This window comes from Hipposideros armiger, unplaced genomic scaffold (genome assembly GCF_001890085.2).
Source record: "Hipposideros armiger isolate ML-2016 unplaced genomic scaffold, ASM189008v1 scaffold_237, whole genome shotgun sequence".
NCBI classification, from domain to species: Eukaryota; Metazoa; Chordata; class Mammalia; order Chiroptera; family Hipposideridae; genus Hipposideros; species Hipposideros armiger.
The window spans coordinates 1,401,216-1,410,546 of record NW_017731587.1 but is presented as its reverse complement, the minus strand read 5'-3'; positions in this window follow the sequence as shown (position 1 = coordinate 1,410,546).

Here is a 9,331-nt window from a genome sequence, read left to right as displayed (position 1 = left end):
CTCATGTGGGTTGTGTGTGTACCTTCTAGTTGTAGTTGAGCCTTGGTTGCTGTTTGCATGTCAATGGGAGGGATTGACCTTCAGGCTGATTGATTGTGAGGACTGGCTGTGACTATAGTGGAGGAGTTGATTCTACAGAGCAGGACTCACTTTAGCAAGGCTCTGGTGCCTTCCCAGTCTGCCCTTTGGGTGTGTAGTGTGTGGAGGTTGTTGGGTGGTGCTCTGGTGTGGTCTGAAGCTGGCCACCAGGTATGTTGGTTCTGGGACCTCTTGGACGGGGCTCTGTTGCAGGTCAAGGTCAGCCACTGCCTGTGCTTTGTCCAGGGCCACGTGATACGAGATATACTGTGATCTAAAGTTGGTTGCCACTTGTTCTGGGTTTGGCAGTGCCTTGGAGAAGCTAAGCTATGAACTGATGCCAGCTGCCTGTAGTGATGGGCTCGGAGCTGCTAAGCAAAAGATACAGGGCATGCCAAGGCCAGATGCTCCTTGTTTGGGATTTGGAAACCTTTGAGAAATTTTAGGAAAGTCTGTAGCATGAGCCAAGACAGGCTGTTTGTATGGAAAAGGCACTGAAAGATTCTTGAGTGGGCCCACAAATTGGGTGGAGTGGTGTCTCAGGGAATCACCAGGGAGTGGCAAACAGTGTTCGCCAGGTTGATGGAGACTCAGATATGACACCCACTTGCCTCTGAACTCTGGGTGGGGGAAAGGCTCAAAATAAAACAACAATGGCTTCTGCTAGCAATTCTGTCTAGGAGCAAGCTGCCCTTCCATCCCTCACCCTGAGGCCAGACAATTCAGTTTTCTCCCATATGCCCCTGGTGCCTTTTGATCTGCTGCCCCAGCGCTGGACCTCAGAGCAAGTGAGTCCATCATCAAGTGAGTCCATCAGCAATTAAGTTCATGCACAGGTCTTTTAAGAGGTGTGCCTGGGATTGCAGCCATCCTCCATCTCACTCAGCCACAATCTCCACTGGTTCTCAAAGCCAGAAGTTATGAGGACTTCTATTCCTGGCACTGGAACCCTGGGCTGGGGATCCTGGTGTGGGACTGGGACCTCTTGCTCCTCAGCAGGGACTGCTGCAGCTAAGATATCCTTCCTAATTCTAAACTTCCAAAAGTGGGTGTGGGATCAGCCTGTTCAGCAACTCTGCCCTTCCTACCAGTCTTGACGTGGCTTCTTCTGTATGTCCTTCGTTACAGCACTTCTGTTCAGCTAGTTGTCAGGCAATTCTCAGTGATGATTGTTCTTTAGTTGTAATTTTGATGTGGTTATGAGAGGCAAGCACAACGTTTACCTACTCTGCCATCTTGACTGGAAGCCAAGATAAGTCTTTTATTTTTGGCAAAGTCGTCTTCATTTTAAAAGAAGTTAAACATATATTATAGTCTTCTTATGTGTCTTTGTGACTCAGATTTGATTAGTACACAAATACTGTCAATTACATTTCTCTAGGGTTTCAGAACTTTTGACATTTTAAACACCTCTTTCTTGTAGTAAAATAAAAGTCTCCATTCCTAATGAGATATTTTTCCCCTTATGGCATACATAGAAAATATGTACCCATGTTCACACTGCCACAAATCCACTCTCTGCTTTGGTCTGTCATGTGTTGTTTGCAGAAAAGTTACCCGCTGTGGATCACAGATCCCAAGCTTGCTAAATGGGTTCTAAATGGGTTCAACCAATGGGAGACAAGGCAGGAAGGAGAGAGAGTAGAGTATTTCTCCCTGCTTTGGCACTATATTTACAAAGGGCCAACTCTCCATTCCTTCTCCTCCATAGCTAACTCTGGGAGGCCCCTGCTCCACAGACCCAGCTCCCACTAAGCCTCGGTGTTACTAGTCTTCCTCTTTTCCCTTTTGTACTAAGGGTAGTGAGAGTTTCCCACTGCAACTGGTCTCTGGGGCTTCACCATCCCTTCTTTTTTCCCTTTATTTGTCCATACTTCTATAAGAAGTTTCTCAACAAATCTCTCCATTTAAAGTGAATCCTGTTTTCTACTGGAACTCTGAAGCAATATTCCCAAGCAAATTTTTCAAAAAGGGCATTCTTATTTTTTTAATGGTAAAACAAACAAATCTTCAGCTCAGCGAAGCCAAAAAGGTCTTCTTTGATGATATATAAAAACGGCCTTGAAGAAAAGAAAGGAAGAAGCCAGTAATGTTTTTCTGCAATTTCTTTCTTTATGTATTTTAGCTGTCACTCTCATATTGTGTCCTTTCTTCATAGAGATCAGAACTACCCATTCATTCATTCTTTCATTCATTCATTATTCAATATTTATTTAGAATAAAATAGTGGTTTTATTACACTAGTGTGTAAAACAGACAATGTTGGAGCTTATAGCTAAGTAAGAGGAGGTGGAGGGAGAAAGTTTTCAAATAACCACACAAATATAAAATTACCAACTGTCTTACCTATTATAAGAGAATAAAAGAAAGGACTGTGAGCATGGAAGCAGGGCAGCTAACTGACCTTGGAGAAGGGGGTCAGTGGGAGCTTTCCTCATGATGTGATATATACCCTGAGTCTTGGAGGAAGGGAGTCGTAACTCAGAGTGGATGTGGGGCTAGGGAAACAGTGTAGTGTGGTTGTACGAAAGTCTCAAGCAAATCACAAAGTGTATTATACAAAGGCTTTGAGCAGATACAGGCCTTAACAGTTTTGAGAAATCAAAGAACCAGTAAAATGGGATTGTAGAGAGCTAAGAGAATGGAAAAAGGTTATATGGGAACAAATCAGGGGAACATTACTCAGGACTTTGGATCCATGGGTGATGACAAGTTTTTGTATGTGAGTAATAACTCTGGCTGTCACAGAAAGGATGGTTTGTAAGAAAGCAACAAGATGGGCCGGCCGAGTGGCATGTTGGTTAAGAGCTGGCTTGAGACGCCAGCTCTGAGCAGCAGGGCCCCGGTTCAGATCCCACATGCGGGCCAGTGACGCTGCACCCTCTAGAGCTAAGGTGATGAACAACAGCTCGACCTGGAGCTGGGCTACTGTGAGTCACCAGTGCCAGCGTAGGCTGCAGTCCCTGCTGCAGTGGGTTGCCATAATTTACCATGTGTGGCCGGCAGCCGCCGTGAGCCACCGTGAGCTGCCGTCCAAAGGGTGGCAAGCGATTGCCTCACCTGGGAAGAGCGCAATGATGATACCAACATAGGCCAGTGAAGCAACGTCCTCCACAACTAGACTGAAGAACAAAAGGACAGCAACCTGTCTGTTCCCCTTCCCCAATTCCCCAATAAAATCTTTAAAAAAAAAAAAAAAAAAGAAAGAAAGAAAGAAAGCAACAAGATTGGGGGCTAGCATGACAGAATATTTCTCACCCAGGCAAATGCTAAGGGGAGCCTGAAGCAGGATGAATACAGTAGATATAGGGAAAAGGGAAAAAATTTGAGAGATGTTTAAAACTGGCAGGAATTTGTGAAAAATAGGAAATGAGAATAAGGGAGAAAGAAGTGTCAAGAATGGGTCCTCAATTTCCAGTTTGTGTAACTGGATGAGGTCTTTATTGAGCCAGCAGCCATTGGAGGAACTCCAGGCTTAGAGGGAGGAACACATATGTTTAGCTTACGACATGGTGCTTTGATATGGCTTTCATTTCAATGTTTATTGTGATAAAAACATTTAACATGAGGTCTACTCTCTTAACAAATTTTTAAGTGTACAGTACAGAATTATTAACTATACAAACTACAATGTAGAGAAAAAAACAGCCCTAAAAGTCGTGTGGACCCACAAAAGAACAGAAATAGCCATGAGAAAGAAGACCAGAGTTGGAAGCATCACACTGCCTGATTTTAAGGTATGTTAAAATGCTTCAGTAATCAAAAATAGTATGAAACTGTCATAAAAATGAACATATAGACCAAAGGAACAGAATAGAGACCTCAGAAATAAACCCATGTATATACAGTCAACTGATCTTCAACCAGGATCCAAGAATACACAATGGGGAAAGAATAGTCTCTTCAACAAATGGTGTTGGGAAAACTGGACAGCCATATGCAAAAGAATGAAATGACTTTTAGACTATGTACTCAACTAGTTGAAGCACAAATTAGAGAAGCACAAAGTTCTTGCCTCTTTGAGGAGAGAGCTGAGCAGAGCTATGAGGATCATCAGACAACAGATAGTGACAGGCATCCTGAGTAAGGAGGAGGGAGAATAGAATGAGAATAAAAGATGATTTTCAAGAAGTTTAGAGATTAGCAGAAGTGGGCATTGTGATGAATCCAGGAGGTACTGGATGAAATATTATATCATTAGGAAAATTTACTGAATGTTTTAGGGTTCCTTGACTCTGCCCCTCATTCCTTTACCTAAGTTGCAGCTATACTACCCTTTCCTAATAAGAAATATTCTATTTCTCTTTTTCTGTTCCTTAGCTTGTTGAAAGATAATAAGCCAAAAAAACTTCATCTTTTCTTATATTCCAAAGAAAATAAATATTTCCATTTTCTAGTATTTAATTACCTTATTAATAAAAATTCAAAGTTTTATATTAAAAACTTTGGAATGGAGTTCCCTTTGCAGTGGATCTTAATTTTGAAATGGACCTTCGAGAATCTGATGAAATATAATAGACTCTTGTCTCAGAAAAAAGTGAATATGCCCACATTTAAAATTTTTTAACAGATTCATGAGGCTCAGGTACCTCCTGAAGTCCACCATCCAACCATAGATTCCCTAGAGATGGGAGATTAAGTCCTCTTGCTCTAATAAAAGAACACAGAAAGAGTGTTTTGCTATTTTTATCTTAATTTTAATAATATAACAGACTGGTTTGATTTTGGATACATTAAGTATTTTTTTAAGAACTGGAATTCCTGATATTTTACATATGTTTTGTTTCAGAACTCATGGCTTTTAATGATTATATATTTTGATACTTTTCATGACATTGAGCTTTTCCACAAATGACAAAAATGGAAGATCAAAGAAGGTTTGAAGAAGAAAAAAAGCCAACCTTGATTTCACAAAAACTGTCTCTAGAGAGTAACTTTCAAACTGATAAATTTTCCCTTTGGCAACCAAATTATTTTTTCCTTATGCACAAACATATTTATTTGATTTTTCCTTATTATTTTCCCCTAGAGGAGTACACTAAAACTAAGCTGCATACAAAGTATGAGAAATCTTTTCTAGACCTTTATCTAAAACATAACAGATTGTAAACACAGTAATATAAGACATGTAAAATTAATGTCTCTGCTTTTCCCATAATTTTTTAATAGCAACAATTCTTCCTTCTGACAGTCCCTTACTGAGACTGCAGAGTCACTGTTTTTTTTATTGTGAGTTTTTGTTTTCAGCATCCCATTTTATAGCAATATACCAAATGTATGTTGGCTTTCTAGCTGTAATGTTACTATAGATGTAGAAGATTCTTCAAGATATGCCTGTAGTCAGAATTGCTTTATTCAGGCTTGGTCCTGTTCTGGCCACTGGTTCCAGGCCCCTGAGTAAAGGAGAATTCTAGTACCATGACCCAAGCCTGGCATACAGCAAACCTTGAATAAATAATTGTTGCCCCTAACAGAGCTAAGTGTGACTTAATGATGGTAGAAAACCTAACTCAGAATCACAGCAGCAGCCCTGCTCTCACGTGGTTTAAAGGGCGACACTTCGAGAAGCCATCAGGTTGGTGAGACTGGAATGCTTAGTAAAAAGATTCCCTTAGAGCGATAGCCCTGCATTTGAAATGAAAATGAAGACTGCCATATTTTCAAGTCTCCACCTGTGCAAACAGGAGGGGAGAGGCCATCAGAGTTGGTAAGCAGAGAGTTCATGATAACATCAATGGAGACAGTGATTCACAGGGCGAAAGAGAAAACACACTGAATGTTGGGCTCTTAACCACATGCAAATAATGTGCCAAATTTTAATGTTACCACCTACATATAATAACTCAAAAAGGGACAGGTAGAAAATTGTCAAACCTCTCCATATTTTTAGTTTTCCTTAAATATGTATCTTTTGGAATAATATCAAAGGAGTATAAACAAAGTTGTTTCATTTTCAAAAGCCTTTAGACTTGTCATCAAGTCAAGTGCAATATTAATGCAGATGTCTGTGGCAGGAATCCAGTGCAGATCCAGCCACATTTTCCTTTTTGGTTAGTCCTGAGGACGGTGGCAAGGTGGTCTTGAGAAGCTGAATGCTGGAGAACTATGAGACCAACACATAGTAGATTCAAGCACAGACATGCAGAGTCACCCAAAGCAGCCTGTTGCTTCAAGTCAAATGTGGAATGGTAGGAACAGGAGGGGGTGGGACACACCAACAGGAAATACAGACTTTATTTTTTAATTTTAATTTTTTTTTTGAGCCTTAAAACAAAAAATTATTTACTCACAGTTCTTGAGGCCAGAAACTCAAAATCAAGGCATTGGCCAGATTTCTTCCTTTTTGGGGGCTCACAGGGAAAATCTGTTCCATGCCTCTCTCCTAGCTTCCGGAGGTTGCAGACAATCCTTGGCGTTCCTTGGCTTACAGCTTCATAGTTCCCATGTCTCCTTCTGTCGTCATATGGCCATCTATCTTTTTGCATCTGTGTCTTCACATGGCATTCTCCCATCTGTATCTTTCTTTGTGTCTCTTGTCTCCTATAAGGACACCAGTTATATTGGATTAAGGGCCCATCCTACTCCAGCATGACCTCACATTAACTAATTACATCTTCAGTGACCTGATTTCCAAATAAGGTCACATTCTCAATTATGGGAAGGACATGAACTTTGAGGAGACACTATCAACCCAAACACCTTTGCTGACTCTCATTTAAAATAGGCTGCATTAGTGGAGCTGTATCTATAAACATGCAAGTTATTTATTACTGGTCAGTGGTGAGCAAGACACTTCACTGGACCGCATTTCATGCATTGTATTAAGTTCTGAGCACACCATCCATAAGAAGGAATGTAATTGAACTAGGATGTAAATGGAGCAATGCAGATTTTAGAAACAGTGTTATATGGGTAAGAACCAGGATAGCACAGTTAGAGAAGAGAAGATTTGGGAAGTCATCACAGCCCTCCTTGATGGGACTGTCCCTTCAGAGGAGGGGCAGTAAGGAAGATCAGAGTATATGTTATGTAGATCACAGGTCTGTATTCCTATATATGAGAAACATGGTTTTGCTTTTTGGGGGCGGTTGTGAGGTCTTTATCCTTTTACATTATACCACATACTGGCCTCCACCTCTCAAAAGACAGGAGATACTGACTTTAAACACTAACATAACTACAAAAAGACTAAGTCGGTCAGCGTACAAAACCACTGACCAGACTTAGAAGTACATAACTAAAGACAGAAACCTATAATACTAATAATAGCTAACATTTATTGAGAACTTAGTGTATACAGCCTCAGTATTATTTATTTCTCATAGTTATCCAATTATTTAAGTACCAAATTATTCCTGTTGTGTAGATGAGAAGACTGAAGCTTAGAGCAGTTAAATAACTTGCCCTGGCCATACAACTAAGTGATAGAGAATAAGTTCTAGCCCAGACAGCCTGGCTCCAGGGCTCATGAGATCCAGAGCATCCTGGGACAAGGGACAGAGGCATCTGACTTCAAAGTCTGGTTCTTCATGCGTGCCCGTTGTTAGGGTGAGAGCGATGCATCAAGCCATCTTATCCCTTTGCCACCAGGATATATTCTACTCATCATTTTTTTATGTGCTTATTTGACAAATACTATTGAGTATCTATTATGTGCAAAATTGTGCAAAGCACTGGGACACAAAATTATGAGTAAAAATGGACACAGTTCTTTCTGTTGTGGAGCTCACAAATATAAAACGGCCATGGTGGTAAATGCTGTGTAGCAGGTGAATGGGGCCATGAGAGCCTAGACGAGGGCAATTTTTCCCAGTCAGTGAGGTCAGTGAAGGACTCCTTGAGGATGTACTGTTTGAACTAAGACCTGAAAATGCAGCAGTAACTCCATGGACAGGGGATGGGGACAAGAGTGTGTTAGACCACAGTAACATTATGTGCCAAGTTCTGTGACTAGGAGGAGTGCAGCAAATATAAGACTGAAAACCCGGGTGGTTGGAGCTGGAGGGCTGGAGGGAGGTGGAGGAAGATGAAGTCGGAGAGGGGCACTGAGACAGGCAGAACCTCAAGTAGCATTTAGATTTGTATTTATTTAGTCTAATAGCAGTGGGAAATCACTGCTGGGTGTGGGGGGCGCGGCTGGAAGTAGTGATATATGTTTTAAAAGCCATTAGAGTTACAATATGAAGGATGAATTGGAGAATGGAAATGCGGAGATCAATGGGAGGCTATTACAGTTGGCCAGGTGAGCGATGAGGTAATTTGAACACAATTTTGTTGATGTTGATGGATTGAAGTGTGGAGGTTGGTGAGACATTTTTAGAAGCTAGAATCAACAGAACTTGGAAAATAATCATTATGAGGGTGGTGAGAGAAAGGGCGTTATCACAGATGGCTCTTCTGAAGCCAGATATGAACGCAGTGCCATTTACTGAGATAGAACACTAGGAGAGATGGTTTTGAGGGGGAACCTCATGGCATGGTTTGGGGAATATGTTTACTTTGAGATGCCTTTGAGACACTCAAGTGGAAATGTCAAGTAGGCATTTGAATAGATAGGTTATAACTCAGAGAAGAGGTTGAGCCTAGGAGATACAAATTTGTGAGTCATGACCCTGTTCTGTGATATAAGTCATGTGTGGACGAGAAATCCTAGAGAAAGGATCGAGAATGAGAAGGAGAGGGCCCAGGAGGGAGGCTGGAGAAGGTCCTACATTTATTCCCAAACCCCCTATCCCTGGTTCCTGTTTACCAAGCAACTCAGGTTCAGGATGACCTGACTACAGGAAGAGAAAGCTGTCATCCTGGGAATATTAAGTGTCCCTGTTCCTGTGCCAGCCCTTTCACAAAATAAATTCAGATGTTTCTGATACTGATGTGAATTCTCATATACAGGTACGCATGGGGAGAGAAGGTGCAGGTCATGTGAGTGAGACAGAGTTTCTATTTTACATTAATAAAGTGGCATTCTGCTGCTATCTCGCTTTTATCCATTGAGATATGGTGAGTCACTCTGTCAGAACCTCACACTAGAGCGTCTCAGAGCCTTTGTCACTCTCAGGGGGCCACATCCAGCCAAACTGTCTCTCCTGCAAGCCCCACTTGCAGCCTCCGTACTACTTACTTATTTTTACATCCCCACTTTCATTTTCCACGGAGCAAAAAGCAAGATCCTGCTTTCCAGAGATTCTGGAGGGATCCAGGTCTTGAGGAAGGTAGAAATTGTTGGGAATAAACACTATATACGAAGTTCTAA